The sequence below is a fragment of the Nyctereutes procyonoides genome, unplaced genomic scaffold (assembly GCF_905146905.1).
Source record: "Nyctereutes procyonoides isolate TBG_1078 unplaced genomic scaffold, NYPRO_anot_genome, whole genome shotgun sequence".
NCBI lineage: Eukaryota > Metazoa > Chordata > Mammalia > Carnivora > Canidae > Nyctereutes > Nyctereutes procyonoides.
This window is the reverse complement of record NW_026575044.1, coordinates 24,936,792-24,957,003: the sequence shown is the minus strand read 5'-3', so window position 1 is coordinate 24,957,003 and position 20,212 is coordinate 24,936,792.

Sequence of the window (20,212 nt, the reverse complement as noted above, 5' to 3'; positions counted from 1 at the left end):
TGAATAAATAAATAAGTAAAATCTTAAAAAAAAAAGAAGAATTCCTGTTTCTTTTTGAGTCATTCTGGCTAATTCATATATTTCCAGAAAATTATTCATTTTATTTATATTTTTTAATTCAGGTGCATAATGTTTTTCATACTATTCTCTTAGTATTTAAAATTTTTCTATGTTCAAACCATAAGAGTCTAAATCATAGGAAACAAACTGAGGACCACTGGAGGGGGAGGGGTAAGTGAGTGATGGACATTAAGGAAGGCAGGTAATAAAATGAGCAACAGGGTATTACATAAGATTGATGAATCAGACTTCTACCTCTGAAACCAAGAGTACATTAGATGTTAATAAATTGAATTTAAATAAAATTTTAAAAATACAAAAATCCCACAAAAAAATTCTGCATTCTATGTAATTATGCTCCATTTATTTATATCATTGTTGTATATTTGTACATTTGTTTTTTTTCTCCCATTTCATTCTTGTTAAAGGTTTGCATATTTAAAATTTTTTTCCAAAGGAAGAGCTTTAGAGTTTATTGACATGCTCTATTGTTTCTTAGACTCCTATTTAATTATTTCTTCTCTCTAGATCACTTAGGTTTGCCCTCTTAGTATTCTGTTAAATGAATTAAACGCTTAAGTGATTTATTTACACTAGCTCATTTTAGAAGATCTGTTAAACTTACATTGTCATTCATTTTTAAATATTTTGTAATTTTTATTTCCTTTTTTATCCCATAAATTATTTAGGAATTCATTTCTAGGTATCAAAATACATGCTTTGTTCAAAGTGCACTTTCTCTTATTTATAATTAAGTTGTCTCTTGGACAAAGGATGTAACATGCATATTATTGAATCTTTGAAACATTTTGAGCCTTTTTTTTAATTGAAGTGTAGCTGATGTATAATATTATATTAGTTTCGGGTGTAAAACAGTGATACAATATTTATATATGTTATAAAGTGATCAGCATGAAAAAGTTTAGCTACTATATGTCACCAAATGAAGTTGTTACATATTATTAACTATAATCCCCATGCTGTACATTATATTCCCAAGTCTTATTTGTTTATAATTGGAAGTTTGTATCTTTGAATCCCCTTCCCTATATGAGCCATTTTTTATATTTTTGTGACTGAACGTTTGGTCAATTTCAAATGTTCTGTGCATGCATTTTATCCATCATTGCAGATTCTTATACACAATGCATATCTATCTTATTAACTTTCCTGATATTTTAACTTCATTTTTCAAAACAACATACCATAAATCTATTTTTTGGTGTTCAATTGTATGATTTTAAGCAAAATGTAGATTTATGTAGCCACTGCCAATACAGAGTAGTTATTTCACTCCAAAAAACTCCCTTCTGCTATCCCTTTGTTATCATGTCTTTTCCAAATCTGTAACTCCTCGTAGTCATTGCTCTGTTCTCTATTACTATAGTCTTTTCTACGTGAGAATGTCATATAAATGGAATTATATAGTATGTAACCTTTTGAGATTGGCTTATTTTATTCAACATGATGCCTTTGAGATGTGTCCAAGCTATTAAATATATTAATAGTTTGTTCTTTTTTAATGATGATACCACATTTGGCTTATCCACTAACTTACTGAAGGACATTTGAGTGGTTTGGTTATTATGAATAATGTTGCTATAAATGTTCATGCACTGTTTTTATTTCTCTAGGTTAAATACTCTGGGAGTGGATAGTTGGATCCTAAGGTAAGTATATGTTTAATTTTTTTTATCCTGCTTCAGTATCAGGATAATACTGGCCTCATAGAATGATTTTGAATAAATTCCCTTTATTCCATTATTTATAAGATTTTGATAAAGACTGTCATCAATTATTATTTTTTTAATGTCTGGTGGAAATCACCAGTGAAATCATGTAATCTGGGACTTTTTTGTTCTGGGAGATGTTTGATTTCTAATTCAATTTTCACTCTCGCTAGTGGTGTATGAGATTTCCTGGGTTTTTTTTTTTTTTTGATTCAAGATTTATGATTCAATTTTTGTTAATTTGTGTATTTTAAGGAATTATTTGGGTTTTTTTCTCAGTTACCTGATTTGTTAGTATATAATTATTTATAGTAATCTTACTACACTATGTATTTCTGGGGGTATCTGTTGTATTGTTTTCTCTTCCATTTCTTGTTTTGTGTTTTTGAGTCTTCTCTTCTTTTCTTAGTTAATATAGTTAAAGCATTGTAATTTTTTTTTTGGAAAAAATGCTCATTACTTTGTTATATTATTATTATTATTATTATTATTAATGTTATATTATTGTTTATTCTGGTCTCTTTTTTTATATCTGATTTTTCTTTGTTATTTCTTTCCTCCACTAAACTTCAGTTAAGCTTCTTCTTTTTCTTCCTCCTTGTGGTATAATGTTAAGATGTTTATTTGAACTTTTTTTTCTTAATACAAGCATTTTTTTTAAGATTTATTTGTTTATTCATTCAGAGAGAGCAAGAGAGAGGCAGAGACACAGGCAGAGAGAGAAACAGGCTCCATGCAGCAGAGAGAGAAGCGGGCTCCATGCAGGCCTGATGTAGGACTTGATCCCAGGTCTCCAGGATCACACCCCAGGCTACAGGCAGCGCTAAACCGCTGTGCCACCGGGGCTGCCCTTAATACAAGCATTTATAGCATAGATCCACTCTAACATTTGCCATTTTTTGGTATATTTTTTAATTGGAATTGCACCTGCTAACATATAACACCCAGTGCTCATCCCATCAAGTGCCCCCTTCGGTGCCCATCATCCAGTCATCCTATCCCCCTACCCACCTCCTCTTCCACTACCCCTTGATTGTTTTCCAGAGTTAGGAGTCTCTCATGTTTTGTCACCCTCTCTGATTTTTCCCACTCATTTTCTCTCCTTTCCCCTATAATCCTTTCACTATTTTTAACATCTGTCATTAAAAAAAAAAAAAAGATTTACGTTCCTAAGTTCAGGGTTCCTATTCTGTAATGTAACACTCTGTGTGCAATGATCTGGGTCCATCCACATTGCCAAGTGGCACTTGGGCAAAATGGAAACTGATACCAAAATGCCGATGTTCATGGTACTTGTGTCTAGAATAATAAAATTCTTTATCTCTGAAAAACAAAAGGTTACTAGTAAATTACAATCTTATTATATACTGTGACTATAATTTTTATAGTACATTACAGTTTTAAGCACTGTGAAAAAAATATACATACATGCTTAATTTTAAATAAGCTGCCAAATAGCTTTCCAGAGTCCTGTACTATTTTGCATAGCAGTATATAACCATTGCTAGTTTCTTTACATTCTTTCCAGATATTGCTATTATTTTTTATTGAAACTATTCTTATAGATGTGAAATGGTATCTCATTAATTTACATTTCTCTAACAGTTGAGAAATCATGTGGTTACTTGCCTACATACTCCTTGGTGAAGGGTCTGTTCAAAACCAGTTTTTATTGTGGTTGTTTGCTTTCTTGCTGTCAAATTTTGAAAGCTCTTTATATATTCTGAATAGAAGTCCTCTTTGTACATGAAATTTGCAAATATTCTCTCTTAGTCTTTGTTCTGTCATTCTCTTATTTGTGTTTTTATCAAAGCTAAAGTTTGAAATGTAATGAAACCCACTTTACTTTTTCTTTTATAGAATGTGCATTTGGTGTCATGCTTAAGAATCTTGCTTGTTCCCCACAAAGACCTTCTCCTAACTCTTCTTTCATATAATTTATCATAACATTTTTTCTTATCCTGCATGCTGTATGTTGTCCTTGGTGCTGTTTTCTAAACCACTGATTTTCTCTTCTACTATGTCTAGGCTATAGTTATCACATCAGTTACATTTTTTTTATTTAAATAATGATATTTTTCATTTCCAGGCTTATCAATTGGTTCTTTTTCTGATGTCTCTGATCTTATCTTCCTATCTGTGCACTTCCATAATGTTTTAAAATAAATGTTATATTGTCATTATCTTTTGATTATCATCATACTAAGGGCAGACAAATAGATTAAAAAATGTAAGTTTTTGTCATATAGTAAAATTTAATATGGAATGGATATTTTTATAATATTCATTGTGCTGGCTGGCTTGCATTTTTCAATGCTTTTGAAACTTTGATTGATATATTCATTTTGAGTGGAAGTTTTGGTTTGTTTAAGATTTATTTTGTAGGGACATCTGAGTGGCTCAGTGGTTGAGCATCTTCCTGGGGCTCAGGGCATGATCCCAGGGTCCTGGGATCAAGTCCCACAGCAGGCTCCCCACAGGGAGCCTGCTTCTCCCTCTGCCTATGTCTCTGCCCCCCACTCTCTGTGTCTGTCTGTCTGTCTTTCATTGATAAATAAATACAATCTTTTAAAAAAAAAGACCTATTTTGTATTGTACAATCTTTCCCTGACAAGAAGTTTGTGGTTATTTGGGTGAATTTATACCTTAGCACTTTACTCTAAAGTAGGTATTTCACAGATAGTTCAGTGCTCTGCAGGGGTGTTGGCTATATTCCAAATCCACTCAGAGAGCCAAAAGTCAGTTTAATTTAGTTCAGCATCACGAGGCTATTGCTTTCTCCCAACTTTCTAGTCCAATACCTTTTAATGAAAGAATAATTCCATGAAGCAATTTGGGAATTGATATTTTTTGTCTCTCTATAAGGAAGGAAATATCAACATAACCCTAGCTTCCTAGGACCATTAAGAATGGACCCAGACCCAATCCTGAGTGGAGTGCTCTGGTCCCTTTTACCCCATGATAGCTGAGCTCCTAGATACCATAGTTTGTTTCCGTCATCAGAACCAATAGGCCTGAGGGGACATTTTACTAATAGCTTTTCTTCACCCTTCCCCCCAATGGATTCTTTTTTTTTGTACGTTCATTATTATTGCCTGTGCATGGAGTTGAAGAGGACTAATAAAGAGTGAATTTAAGGAACCGATGTGAATGGAAATACTTTTTTCCCTCCACACTTCCCTCATAGAGTTCAGAATGAAAACCTCTTTGAGGAAATGTTTTACCCATGACTGTTCACTGGGCCATCTAATCCAGACATCCCAGAACAAGGTCTTCTGACCACCACACAGAATATTAAACCATCTTGAATATTGCTAGTATCGGTTCTTACATCACTTCCTTTGTTGGAAAACAGAGCTTCTTGCTTTCCTTCCTTAGACCTCCTGTTTCTGAATCACTCAAATATTTTAATTGTCTCACATTTGGAGAGAACAACATTCTCATGTAACATTCCATTGCTGACAGAAAGGCTGACAAGGCAGCTGACACAGTGGCTATTACTTTAGCAGTTTCTAAACAATATCATTTTGCTGCCCTTCCGCTTTCAGTGAAATTATAGGGTGCTTTCTTCTTTGTAGAACAATGGAGCTCAGCTCCCACTCCAGGGGTCCTGAACCGATTCCATACCAACCTCCTGAGCCTCAGCATTAATACAATTATCATTGAAGTTGTCAATTCAGGCATTCACAGCTTCACTATATTGGTTCATTTTGGCATGCCAGGAAAATTAGGAATGGAGTTACAAGCCCTTCTCTGGATATATAATGTATGTGTGTATATATAATATATATATGTATATATATGTGCATAAAATATGTGTGTGTATAATCTCCTGCTAATTTGAAATGCATCCTGAGTAAATAAGAGCAGTATTTATAGAAATGCATGGTGACAGATCAGCTGTGAATCTGAACTGGGGGCTGATAAATTCTCATTACCTTCATCTATCTGACAAATGAAATGACCTGCTAAGCAGCTGCTGAAAATTCAATGAGATACCTGCAAATAGCAAGCATTCCATGTGAAAAATGGACAAGTTTGGTGAACATCTTGGACTGGAATCAAACAAAATGAAGGATAAAGAAGAAGTTCTCCCTATCCCCTGAATCTGCAGGGCTATTGAAAATGGTGGCATTTTGGGTTACCAAAATTGGCTGTTACCAATTTAATTTTCGTTCCATTCCCAGTCCACGGAGAAAGCAATTCCTGACTTTTCCTTATCCTAAGATTTCCATTAATATCTCTCTTAAGTTCTTAACTAATGCACAGGATTGAGGTATGTCCACATATAGAGCAGCAATCTCCAACACAGAATACGCACATCCAAGGTGGAGTTAAAGTGATGATCTACTGAGGAAGTGACAGGGTAAACTGAAAACTACCCTTGCTATTTTTGCTTTATTCTTTTTAGGTACCATATTTGCAATTTTTAAAAATGTTTATGACATATTAGTGTCATCATATATGATGTCATTATAAATGATAGATATTATATCACTTTTATATTATATATTATCACATACAATAAGTGGTAAATATATAATAAACAATAAATGTTAAGTTTTATTACTATATGTAATATAAATAGTATGAGTGCATGCTCATTTTTTTAAGTGCTAGAACTGTACAGTTAAAAAAATTTAGAGAACACTGTTCTAGAGAAAGTCTTAATGTTAATATGCACATAAGCCATATGAAGATTTTGTAAAATGCATATAGAGATTCAGTAGGTCTGGGATATGGTTAGTAAGTTTCCATTTCTAACAAACTCTCAGGTAATGCTGATGCTGCTAGTCCTTGCATACACTTAGAATGGTAAAGCATAAGTATGATTTAATGTCCTCCTGAAAGTATCCTCTTCCCCAAATATTTTTCCTTCTGGGACAGAAAAGACACCTGGAAACTCCTGCATTGCAACTTCTATTTGGAGGGCAAAGGTATTTCTTTATATTTGTTTTGTTTTGTTTTAATTAAAGTCTCCTTGGATAGGTAGATAGATAGGTATGTAGAGGTTGGTATCTTCTAGAAATAAATGCTGGGGCAAAGATTGGCATGCATCAAATTTACTGGGAAGTGCTCTCAGGAGATCGTTGTGGGGAAGGTATATAAACCCATCACTAGATATGTCTCTGAACAGAAGATATGCCTTTGCATGAGATGGTTTTCTTCAGCATCTACAGCAGAGGGAAATTCTTGGAGAGCAACTGAACTGAGGGCTGTCAGTAGCCCCTACTCCCATCAGCTGGAGGAATAAGTGCCTCTGTCTTAAAGGGTAGGAATCTGGGCAGCACACCACAGCATCTGCTATAATCTACCCTAATTAAACCTTTGTTACACTCAGGTACACTTTATATAATAAGATCCTCCAGGATTCTGATGGGCCTCTATTCCTGTGAAATTATAAGAAAAAGTTTAGTGGGATGAATTAGAGTTCCTAGTACCGTGGTCTTAAGATTGCAACTAATACTCATCAAGTTTGAACCAAGTGACACCAAGAAGTGTCCAAGAGAATGATCTGGGGATCCAATACATTCTTCTCTGCTTACATAGTATAACAATATTCTATCTTCCTGATAGTCATAGTCCAGAACCCTGGCCTTACCTTTCTGCTGGTCTCTTAGAACAATGAAGTTGGAGTATGAGGAGGAAGCTATAGCTTAAAGTTCAATGGTATTCATTCATTTTCTCTCTTTCTGATAATCTGTTATCTTTCAGAGCCCCAAATCTGGGCTCTCACACAGTTCCCAAGTGAGTCATTGAAACTGATAGTAAGTGGGCCCCTCCTATTTTTGGATCTCAGACACATGATATTACCTGTTGGGATCCTTGATGTGCCCTGGAAGATGGCACTTCTTCCTCACAGGACATCATCGTTAAACTAGTGCCTCGGTTGCAACTTGCTCTATTGCTGTAGCATCTTTTAGGTGGTATGAAATACGATAGAACCAGCAGATCCCACCCATGATCGTGTGTTTACGGCCATACGCCATACCTTCCCTGTTGTAGAGAGGCTGTCCTGGTAAAATACAGCATTATGCAGGATACAGTCCCTTGTTTTTGTATAAAAACAATGTGGGAAGCAAGTTCTGAAATATATGTGATGAATCAAGTCTGCCAGGAAAGAAAGGCAGAGCCATACTTGAAGGCATTTTAATTCTAATCTTTGAGGGACCACTGTTATGAGAGATTAAAACATGAAGAATTGGGTAGAGGGTAAATTTAACTTTGATGCATATGCAAGAAAGGCATTAAGATAATTCTATGAGAGCTCTTGACCTGGAATAGTTTTTCAGAATTCTCCCATATGTGAACAAGGGAACCAGGGCTATATACATTCCCATGGACAGGTCATTGGATATGGAATGCTTTGGGTAAGGAATAGGACCTTGGTCAAGGTGACCCTCTTCAGGTCAAGGCAATCCCTCCTGAGGAGTTAATCTGAGAGCTGTCAGTTACCAACATTCCCATGACCAGAAAGAAGGAGTGTTTCACTCCCTAAAGGAAATGAGAGTATCTGAGCCATGTACCACAGTACCACAGCATCCACTACAAGATAAATGGATTCTTTTGATTCCTGCTCTTTCTTCTTTTCTGAAAGATATATCTATCTATCTATCTATCTATCTATCTATCTATCTATCTATCTATCATCTATCTATCTATCATCTATCTATGTATGAGAGAGAGAGAGAGAGAGAGGGAGGGAGAGAGAGAGTGTGTGTGAGCAGGGGAAGGGGAAGAGGAAGAGGGAGAGAAAGAATCTTGAGCAGACTCCCTGTTGAGTGCAGAGCCTGATGCAGAACTCCATCTCAGGACCCTGAGATCAGAAACCTGAGCTGAAACCAAGAGCTGGATGCTCAACTGACTGAGTTACTCGGGAGTCCCTTTGCTCTCTGCTCTTAAAAGTTGATTATCATCAGTTTCTTTTCAGCGAGAAACTGTTAGTTTTCAGGAAAAGTTGTCAGATACGTTGTCTATACAGTCTATTATATTAGAAAGCATGGCAGCTTAAGATCTCTGGAGGTGGAAAACTCTAATAGAGAGATACTACAATTGAGAGAAGAAAATGTGAAAGTACCAAAGACTTCAGTAGCTATTTCCTAGTGTGACACCCAGCTAGTGTACCTCTTCCAAATCCCTGGAAGGATCATGTTTCTGTAAGGTCCTAGGTTGGCTAGTATGCATCCATCAGTGGGCACAGAGAACTGTGCAATACTGCAGAAGTATGCCAAGAGATGGTGACAAGGAGTCTTACACAATCTAATGTCTATAATCTAGTATTACAGGTTGGACCCTGGTAAATACAGAATTAATGAAAATGTGTCACCTCAGAACAAAGGTTTTAGCACTGTATGGTGGTTAGGAACACAGCCTGCATTAGCACATAGTTCTCTGCCCAGTCTGGCCAATCTCCTACTGACTGTCAATTAAACCTTCTTGAGGCACTAATTACACCTTATGTTGTACTCCCTTCCTAAGAATTTCTGCAAAACTACGATCTTTTCTATTTACCTTTCTATAGTTCTTTATTATACACTCACAAATGATTTCAAAGCAATTTCACATAGTGGGTATTATCCTTGTTTTTTCAGACAGACTAAGGAGTTACATACACAGAAGTTAGACTCTGTTTCTTTCTCGAGACCACTGTATGATCTTGTTTACATGATACAGCTTCTCAGAGTCTAAAGTTTCTTGCCCATAATGTGGCCAAAAATAGGACTCAAGCAATAAACATAAAGATTAAACAATAATAATGTCCATCTTGTAATCTGTATTGAATAATTTTCAACTATCATTTAAAACCATTTTTATCTTTAAGGTTTTTTAATGTACTAGGAAGCAAAATATACAATATTGTATATGTGATTCAACTAAGAACAAAGGAATCCAGCAAAATTATGTAAATCAATTGCATGAGTGTTTCCAAGCACATTTTATTATAATTATTTTGGCTGATATAAATATTATGTTCAACTTTCCCTTTTTCTATATCCCAAGAAGATAAAGTTTCTAGAAAGCTGAATGCCAGATCAGCGGGTCCTTTCCCTGAATTATTCTCAGCACTGTCACTGTGTAGAAGACATTTAACATTTCGTGTTTCAATTTCTTTACCCACAAACCGGAGGCCATCATCCTGACCTGCATCATCAAAAAGCAATTTCTATTAGCAAATTAATGACTGTTGAGGCAGCTATCAATGCTGAGTATCATTCATATTAGATTGGGCTTCAATTGCCAAACAGAAAGCGAAACATTCCAGGAAACCCCTTTGGGAACATGAGTTTAAAGTTTTTTTCTTTCTCTGGCTGCTAAGGAAAAGTACTGGTCAAAGAGAAGAGGGAAAGGCAAGGGCCGTGGGGGGGGGGGGGGGGGAGAAGGGCAGGGAGGAGAGGAGATAAAACGGTTCAAGGTTGTACTTCCCTGACTTCATTCCTGCAATGTCGGCCTCACCCTTTATGACAAGGTCTGGGGAAGATGTAGTTTATGATGTGCTTCAAGTGTGATAAAGAAGCTGAGAGGTGAGCCCAGGAAGGGTTAGGTGTCCTTGAGGACTGGATGGGCTTGAGTACTCAGTGAGGATGGATGTTATTAAATTGAATTATTATTATTAGCACTTAGACAACGTGAAGAGGAAAAGGAGGAGAAAGGAAGGAGCTAAATTAAAACTGCGTGTGGGACACATTGTGAGAGAATTCTGAGAGCTGCAGCTGACCTGTAAATATGATACAGACAACTCAGAGGGGTTCATTATCCAGTAGGCATTCTTTAATTCCACGAAAAATGTGTTTTACTAAGAGTTTTGTTCTGAAGGTTTGGAGGCAAGCCCATGCTTCTTCTGTGGTTTCACTGAGAAACAAAGATATAACTAAATAAGATTTCTAAAATCTGCTCTTTGAGTAATATCTGTTCTAGTCAAAATGGACCCCTCTCTTCTGATATTTGCCCATGTCATTCCACCTTCCATAGTACCTTCATGCTTTTCTGCTCTGATTCATATTCTCCCCACCCTTCTCAAGCCAGTTTTGAAATTGCATTCATCATTTTTATTGGTAGTAGTTGGCATTTATGAAGCACTTACCGTGTGCCAGACACTGTGCTAAGCACTTAGTATTTATTATCTCATTTTATCTTCACATGTGCCCTATGAGGTAGATTTTGTTGACCCTATTTCACATTTGAGGATGTTATCTTAGAAAGGTATAGTAGTTTGACCCCAGGACTGACAATAAGTGTCAGAAATGGGATTTAATCCTGATACAGTTTGACTCCAAATCTTGTTATCCTAAGTGCTATGTTTTCCATGAAGTCTAAGCAGAAAACAAACTTGTATTGACTTGTCAATCCTATCAGCTTCTCTTCATTTTTGTTACTTTATCTAGGAGTAAAAATCAAAGGGATGGGAGAAACTGGGAGGGATCATTACAACTATGAGCAGAATTACTACCTTTAGGATTATTTTGTAGATGTCAATAAAAAAGATGATTAATGAAACCACCAATGGAAGAGAACTTGAGTCAAGGAAAAAGGTATTTAGTATAGATGAGGAAATGCTGAGCAATTTTCCCATAAAAATATAAGGCAATCTATTTAGAACATCATTAATGTTCCGTGAGACATGCACTGATGCTTACATTTCTGTTTTTATATTATTTGATCTATCAGCAGCAATCAACTATTGAAAGATACCTCCTCTTTGAAATACTATTTCTCTCTTCTGCTTCCACAATGGAGACATTGTTCTCCTATCTAGGATTTTCACTTACCTCATAAACTTGTATCTTCCCAGGCTTCTGTGCCTCTAGGTATTGAAACCCTGGTGTGCTCCAGGATCTTTCCTTGGCACTCTCCTTGTCTCCATTCATGCTCCTTTAGGCGACCTGGGTGACTGGCTGTATCTATTCTCAAAAACATTATTTTGCATCTTTACAACAATCTCCAAAAATATCATCTCTGTCCTAAGCTTTCCCTACACTTCAGACTAGATTATCCCACTGATATTTAAAAATTCTACATGAATGTTTAATAGCCATCTTAAACTTTACCTGGCCCAAACACAAAAAGGCAACTCCTAATTTTTCAAGAAAAAATTCTTCCCCAAACCAAGCCTTCCTCCATCTTAAAAAGAAAAAAAAAATTCTATTGTATGAGTTGAGAATCTAGAGATTATCTTTGTTGCTTCTCTTTTACTCAACCTAACATGTTTCCTCTAATGAGTCTTATCAATTGTTTCTCCAAACAGTTCTCAAATTAGCTCACTCCTTTAAATCTCCATTATATCCTAATTCAAGACTTAATAGCTTCTTACCTCTCTCAAAATCAAAATCTACTCTTCTCTACATGTCCATGTTCCAGTCTTCCTCCAAAAGGCTGGCAAACAGACTTCATAAAAGAGTAAATCATATAAAGCCATTCATTTGCTCAAAGCATTCACAGGATGTGCCATTCGAGTTTGGTAAACACTCACACCTCTGACCTTGGCACAGAAAGCTCTTCATGTGGTGACCCTGGGTTAGAGATCAACCACTCTTCCCCTTCCTGCTAGCATTCAGTTATACTGGTCCCTTTTCTCTGTGTACAATCCAAGATCATTCTTGCCTTAGACCTTTCTCATATTTATCTCCTCTGCCTGGAATGCTTTTCCTTATGACCTTCACAGCATTTTCTTTGGCCTATTACTTCATTGTCATCTTAAATATCACCTCCCAAACAATCTAAATTAGCTTCCAAGTCACTCTGATATCACCCTATTTTATTTATCTGAATAGCACATATCTTCATGTACTTTCTTCATGTTTATTTTCTTTCTCTCTTTCCTTCTGACTAGGATGCTGATTTATGCAAACAAGCTTTGTTCATTTTTATAATACTAGTGATTAGACAAAGTCTAGTACAAAGCAGACATTCAGTAAATTTTGTTGAAAAAAAGAAGGGAAAGAAAGAAAAAAAGGAACAGAAAAGGAATGATCATCTATATCAATGAGCTGAATTCTTATTGTCTAGAGAATGAATTTGAAATTTGACATAAGGATGTACCTATAGTGATGAAAGTGTCACTGAAATTTTGTAAGGCCAGGCGAATGATTAGAAGATGACAAATGAAGATTGTGCCTTTAAAAAGAAAAAAGCTGTTTAAGTAAAGGACGTGAAAAAAAAACAGCACTGCAATCAAAGAAACTATTATATTCCTGAACAGAAATCCTCAAATTCATCTGATGTCATAGAGTGGAAAGCACTTCGGTGATTAAGTAAAAAAGAAAACCAGAGTGATATCACTGTGAGATGATACTATACTGAAAATCACTAGACAAAATATATGGTTATTGGTTTTCTAATATAGATCACAAAAATGATATACAAGGAAGATAAACTGTGGAGAGTAAGAGGCAGGTAGAAATTTCTCAAATATTTTCATATTTTTCTCAACAAATGATAGTTTTTCTAATTGTTTAAGTAAAAAATCTGAGTATTGTACTAGAAACTCCCTCTCCCCTAAAAGTTATATCAAATCAATTACTCAGTTCTATCTGTAACCTGAATAGAACTGATTTACCTAAACAGTCCAGCTGCAGTTGTTTTTCATGAAAAAATCAGTTTAAGACTTTAAGTTTTATTCTTAAAAGCACACACATACAAAAACATGACAAAATATTTAAAAATATTAATGAATTATGTTCATCCTGTGTGTGTGCATATAAGATGGAGGGAGAGATTTGTGAGAATTTTTTTTTGTGTGTGAGAGAGGGGCAGGAGAGAGGGAGAGAAAAAGAAAGAGAGAGAGGTGGTGCTTAACTCAATATCATTTTTTTTTATCCTTCTCTTTAGATTTTCTGAAACTTTTTCTTTTCTTTTTCCCAATCCATGTTAACTCTTCTCTGCCCAACCACATATTTTGTTTCTATTAGTTTTTCTACTACCAGTAGCTCGTTGGTGTACTCAGTGTAAATACAATTAAGCACATCTAAGATCTCAGTTCTTACTCACATGCCAAGGACACCTATTCTATCACTACTGCAACCCTACAGGTAAATATAAACAGCCTCCATTGTTACCGTCCTGTCTATATCATAGCACCATATCTCCTCTGGCCTCTTGCAATTGCTTCTTAGTTGGTCTCTCCCACATCTTTCTTTGCACAGTAACCTATGCAATACTTTTTTTTTTTTTAAATAAATCCACTCAAGATACTTTCTTGCTTAGAACTCTTAAATATCTTCCAATTGGGATAAGAGTAAATTCCAAATGTTTTCACACGGCTGAAAAGCTTTGTAGGATATGACACCTTTCTAATGTTTGAGGCTTTTCTCTCTTTTTTTTTTTTTGGTGATAAATTTTATTTTTTAAGATTTTTAAAATTTGAGTGTAGTTGGCACATAAAATTACATTAGTTTCAGGTATACAACATAGTGATTCAACATATCTCCATATGTTACACTATTTTTAAACATTTTCTCAAATGCCTTACTCTACAACTCATCCTTATTCTACAACTGCAGGAGACTTCCATCGATCCTGAAATATTCCATGCTCCCTTCTGCTTCTGGACCTTCTCATAACTACTCTTTCTTGTTATAGTGATCTCTTTTCCCTTCTCCCAGCTAACTCTATTCATCCATCAGCTACGTCTGCTAAAATATCCGTCAGATAAATTTAATTCCTCCTATCAAATGTAATCATAGCATAATTGCCTTTTCCCCAAAGCCCTTATCATAAGAGCAATTCACTGCATTAGTATTTATGCAATTTTTATACTCCTTCTTAGAATACAAGCTACGTGAGGGCAATGGTGTTGTCATTCTAGCACACTAAAGAAATTTAAGTTGTCTATCACTTGTTGGATAACTGAATAAGTAAATGAATAAATGAAACTATTAGAGGTCTACACCTTCAAAAGCCAGTGTATAGTATTTTCCTGACTCTCCTTGCTGATAAAATTGCCTTTCATAAGGATGAGGAAACACTAAGCTTTCATAAATGACTATGATAAACAGGAAACCTTGTTCAGTAAGTGACAGGAACCTGAGGGAAAAATGACCATGTCATCTTGGAATTAATAACTTTGAGGAAGAAATATGGCCTCTTTATTGGTTAACCTAGTTCCCCTAATCCATCTGGTGAGGGTACGAGTAAGTATATAATACAGACACTATGTCTTTCCATGTAGACTTTGTCTGGCTCTATCGGTATTTACATTCCAACCTCCTTCTCTGTGCCTCCTATTTATTATCAGTTATGTTTCCAGAAGCCTTCTTAGAGGCAGCAATGATAACAAAATTTACTTTTACTTTCCTCAGCTCCATACTGACCTTGATAGCAGTGGTCATACTGGTTAATTTGTACATATGTTTTCCTGATGCTGGATATATGTATTCATCTCCTGGAAGGGAAAAGCATTCATTTTATTACACATATTCTTATTTCCTTTCTGTATTTTTAATTCTTCCCTGCTGGGGCAGAGTCACTAAATAGGAATTATTTGATGAACTCATGTTGCACAGAACATGAACCAAAGATAGAAAGGGAAATGCAAACAAAGAGATATGTGAAAGAGGCCCTTGTATCTTTCAAAGTTCATATGGAAAGTTAAAAACCAGAAGCAGGTGAACAGCTAGAAAAAAAAAAAAACACCAGATTCAGGAAAATGATGACTTTTGCTTTGCATGGAGCAGGAAGCAGAACATGGGTTAGGGTAGATAAGGTACTGTTAAAAATGACAGCAAGGGCAGAATGATCATTCATTTCTTATTTCACTTCCATTTTATCTATCAGGAAGAGTGATCTTCAAACTGTAAAGCATAAAACAATGCATAAAGAGCAGATCATGAAGGAAGATAGATGCCTGGATCTTTAGATGGCATCTAACTGCTTTAAATAAGCTTAATACTTATTCACTGGATCCATGAAACTTCTAACACTTGATAATTCTACTTCAGTATCTTATACTGTTTTTGCAACTCTGACCTGGGATGGGTGCACAAATGGAATATTTCTATGAGCCAAAACTTGAGACTTTATCTCTGATCCAATGACTGGTCCCCAACTGCCTTTCTTGTTAATTTGAATCCTATATCATTTTTGTGCTCCATTCATTTATGGAAATCCCCTTTACTTCGCCCTGCACCATATCCATTACTTGTTTAGAGTATGGCTTGAGATTGGTGTATGCCTTCCTAAGACACTGTACTTAGCTTGCTCTGTTGAAGACTACAATTGACCTACCCTCCTCAACTATTTAGCATGTGCCTTGCCATGGCTTTTCCCCTGTTTGTGATAATTACGCTGCTTTGCTTTAACAGCCAATCTATATATAGACCTCAGATTGTGCTCTTTCAAATGCCAAGTCTTGGGTCCAAGAGCTATTACCTTTGATACTACTTATCAATGAAAAACAGGGGTTCGCAAGATTTAAGGGACTCCTTTTTTTTTTTTTTTTGAAACAAAGCCTGGGTCTACTTGGAGGTTTGTCAGCTTCATACAGACTTTAGAGACTTTGTGAAAACAACCATCTTAAATGCTGCCCTTCAGCATAGGTTTTCTCAATTTTTTCTTAAAAAAATGTTCTTGTTAAATAAGATTGTTTCCCTCTATGACCTCATTCTGATACCCCAGTCCTCTCATGCTTAGCCTGGTCAAGTGTGAACATAAAGTCCGTCCTATCTGGAAGCCAAGAGGGTATTTGCCAATATGTGACACTTGCAGAGAATAGAGAAAGGACTTCTTTACCCTCCACTAAAGCATCACTCACTCTAGTTTAATCTATGTCATTGAAATATTATGTTTTATTTATAAAAATTAATCTTAAAGCTATAAAAATATAGAATTATCATCTTATTAGAAAAGAAGTAATACACGGTTTTGTGGCAGAACACAGATTAGAATCTCAGTTTTATCATTCCCAACTAAATTAAAAAAGTTTTTATTGTATCACAGTATTTTCTTGGTGTACTAAAGCGTTACTTTATTTTTTTTAAGAGAGAGGGAGAGAGAGAGCACCTATGAGCAGTGGGAGGGGCAGAGGGCAAGATAGAGAGAGAGGGGGAGAGAGAGAGAATCCTAGGCAGGCTCCCTGACCCATATAGAACCCTGGTGCAGGCCTAAATCTCACAACACTGAGATCAAAATCAAAATCAAAAGTTGGATGCTCAACCTACTAAGTCACCCAGGTGCCCCAAGGGATTATATTTTTTAAAAATATATGTTATGGAGGGATGTGTAACAGTATCCTGTATATTTGAAAATGGAGTCCGATGTCCAAAAATTTTGGAAAAAAGAATAAATAAAGTTATGTGGCTTTGTTAATGAAGGATTTTGCATAGCTTTTGATATGCTTGTATGAATTGTGTTTCTCTAAAAGTAAGATATATAATATGCAATACTTCTCAAACTGACAGGGGAGGCCCCTTTTTTTTTTGGTCTCAGATCACCTTCTTGTAGATCTCACTTTGGGAAAGGACGCTGACATTAAGATTGTTCCATGAATTCATTCATACTTCCCAGTGGGACAGTTGTCTACAAAAAACCACGAGGAAGAAATATCAGATAACTCAGCATTCTTTTCAGAAAGATAAGCACAAGAGAAAGTTGGGCCAGTCCAAGAAGAGAGGGTTAAGAGAAAGGCATTTGAAGACAGACTTGGCCTACATTAAAGGACTGCTTAGAATACTTTCTTGGCTGTATGTTATAAGTCACTTCAAGATTCAGTTTCAAACGTCATTGTAAGCCAACCAGACAGAAATTTAAGTTGCAAATATGCAAGTTACATCTGCTTTCAGGTTAACTGTCATTCCTCTTTTCTCTAGCAGCTTTTAAGATTTTCTACTTAGTCTTGGTGTTTTGAAATTTCACTATAATGTAATCCTTAGCACACAGAGAAAACTTCTGATTGGAGAATTAACCTTTTTTTTTTAAATCCTGAAAAACTTTTAGCCCCTATATATTCAAATATACTTTTCTATTTACTTTACTTCATTTTCTAGAACTCCAAGTGAAGACAGTCCAGAGTCTCTCAGCTCTGGACTCAGCTCTTTCCTATACCATTCAACTGCTTTTTCTGAATTAATTCCTCAGTTCTAGTTTCTTATTCATTCTTCTTTCTTGGACTTTATTTAATCTAAATTTGTCTCATTCATCACATTTTGATTTAATGTCCTCATTTTCTATCTCCAAGATTTCTGAGCAGTTTAAACAACATTTACCGATTTTTTTCACTGATGCTTTGTTTCATAGTATCTTGTGAGCACATTTTAATAGATGTAGTTCCTCCCATTTTTGCTGAATGCTGCAATCATATTTATTTTTAAAGTTTGCCATACTTTTCTATAGCAGTGATTTCATCTGTAGTTTACTCTGTTGATTTTTTTTAGGCAGTCTTAGGATTTGGTTCATTTTATATTTCCGTATCTCTATTGCAGATTTACTTAGGCTTTTTTTCCCCTTGCTTTCTCCCATGATTTTCAGTTATCCTCTCCATTGTAGAGGTTCTGCATCTTCATCTAACCAGTCCTAGAGCTCCAGGAGTTTAAGACCCAATTATCTTAACTCTTAACATGGCAGTCTGGATCTCCTTTCCCATGGAGGAGTCAGTTATCACTGCCTATGCAGACACAACTAACATATTTGTTCAATTCCTGGTCAGGAGGCTAAGCTATAAACTTTGAAATATTCGACAGAACTTCTCTCAGCTTCTTTTTCTAATGAGTGAGGGAACCCACTTGACCTTTGGACATAGGCTCATATACATAGACATTTTTCCTTCCTCTTCACCCACATGGCTTGCTACTCCCTATACATATACTTGGAAATCAGAACTTCAGTCCCACTTACTTTAGTATTTTTTATCACCTTCTGGTTCACAGAGATATTTATGTTGTTTTTAATTAAGCTATATTTTTCTTTTAAAGGCTATTTTATTAATCATTTTATACATTTGAGACAGAGGGAATTTACTGAAAAAAGAATTATACTATCATATCTACTGGAAGACTGTAATTTTCAATTGTCACTCAGTATGCCTTATGCTTAAAAGTGATTGGAGGCTGAAGGATCACTAAAATACATTACAAGAATTCAAAGAAAGAAAAAAAATATTGACCTGATGGAGATAGATAATATAGGAAACAAAAAATAAACACCCCCCTCATTATTATCTTCAGACATACTAAGAACAAAATCCATAGTTAAGAAGAAAAATGCTACTTAAATGAGTATTTACTAGAACTAATAAGGAGTTAATATCCAAAATATATAAAGAATTTACATAACTGAATATCTAAAAGAAACCCCAAACAATCCAATCAACAAATGGGCAGATCAAATACATGAAAAGATGCTGAACATCACAAATCATTAGGGAAATGCAGATCAAAACCACAATGAGACATGGCTTCATAATTATCAAAATGGCTATTCTCAAAATGACAAGAAATAACAAGTATTGGCAAGGATGCAAAGAAAAGGGAAGCTTAATACACTGTTGATGGGAAAGCAAAATGGTGCAGCCACTATGGAAAAACAGTATAGAGTTCTTTAAAAATTAAAAATAAAACTAGCAGACAATCCAGAAATTCTTCTTCTGGGTATTTATCTGAAGAAAATGAAAATACTAATATATGAATCTCTATGTTCACTCTAGCATTATTTACAATAATCAAGATATGGTAGCAACCTAAATGTCCGTTGATAGATGAATGGAAAAAGAATATATATATTCTGCTCCCTTCTGAGCAGAAGCTTAATACAGGCTGGATTCCAAGACTCCAGGACTCCAGAATCATATATATATATATATATATATATATATATATATATATATATATCTCCAGGATCATGATATATATCATGAATGAAATCTTGCCATCTGTGACAAAATGGATGGAGCTAGAGGGTATTATGCTAAGTGAAATACATTAGACAGAGGAAGACAGACAGATACATTATAATTTAACATATATGGTATCTAAAAACAAACAAAACAAATAAATAGAAACAGACTTACAGATATGGTTCAATCTGGTGGTTGTCACAAGGGAGGAGGGGAAGGGGATTAAAAGGTACAAACTTCTAGTTATAAAATAAATAAAACATGGAGATGCAATGTATGGCTTAGGGAATATAGTTAATAATATTGTAACAAATTGTATGCCCACAGATGGTAGCTACATTTATGGTGGTGATCACTTTGTAATATGTATAAATAGTGAGTCACTATATTGTACACCGGAAACTAATACAATATTATATATCAACTGCATTTCAATTAAAATAGATAGATAAAATAAAATTTATTATAAGTAATAAGTTTTTGGAAGAGTAATATATTAAGTTTTAGAAACAAAGTTAAGTTGGAAGGTAAAGTCAAATTTTCCTTAAAGTGTAACAAGAAAACAGTGGAAATGAACACTGTAAGAGAAAAGACAAAAGAT